The sequence below is a fragment of the Rhincodon typus genome, unplaced genomic scaffold, assembly GCF_021869965.1.
Source record: "Rhincodon typus isolate 14 unplaced genomic scaffold, sRhiTyp1.1 hic_rhity00000880, whole genome shotgun sequence".
Taxonomy (NCBI): Eukaryota; Metazoa; Chordata; class Chondrichthyes; order Orectolobiformes; family Rhincodontidae; genus Rhincodon; species Rhincodon typus.
The window spans coordinates 3,649-4,297 of record NW_025966518.1 but is presented as its reverse complement, the minus strand read 5'-3'; positions in this window follow the sequence as shown (position 1 = coordinate 4,297).

Here is a 649-nt window from a genome sequence, read left to right as displayed (position 1 = left end):
CACACCTGGAGTACTGTGTGCAGTTTTGGTCTCCTTACTTGAGAAAGGATGTAATGTCACTGGAGGGGGTGCAAAGGAGGTTCACTAGGTTGATTCCGGAGTTGAGAGTGTTGGTTTATGAGGACAGACTGAGTAGATTGGGATTATATTCCTTGGAATTCAGAAGATTGAGGGGGGGATCTTATAGAAACATATAAAATTATGAAGGGAATAGATAAGATAGAAGTAGAGAGGATGTTTCCACTGGCAGGTGAAGCTAGGACAAGAGGGCATAGCCTCAAGATTAGAGGGGGCAGATTTAGGACTGAATTGAGAAGGAATTTCTTCACCCAGAGAGTTGTTAATCTATGGAATTCCTTGCCCAGTGAAGTAGTTGACGCTACTTCAGTAAACGTTTTTAAAAAAAAGGTAGATTTTTTTTGAACAATAAAGGAATTAAGGGATACGGTGAGAACGCGGGTAAGTGGATCTGAGTCCACGAAAAGATCAGTCATGATCTTATTGAATGGCAGAGCAGGCTCGAAGGGCCAGACAGCCTACTCCTGCTCCTAGTTCTTATGTTCTAAAGGAGAAGATAGGTGGAGAGGAGGCAGACAGGTCAAAGAGGCAGGGGTGGAACCAGTAAAGGTGAGTGTAGGTGGGGAGTTAG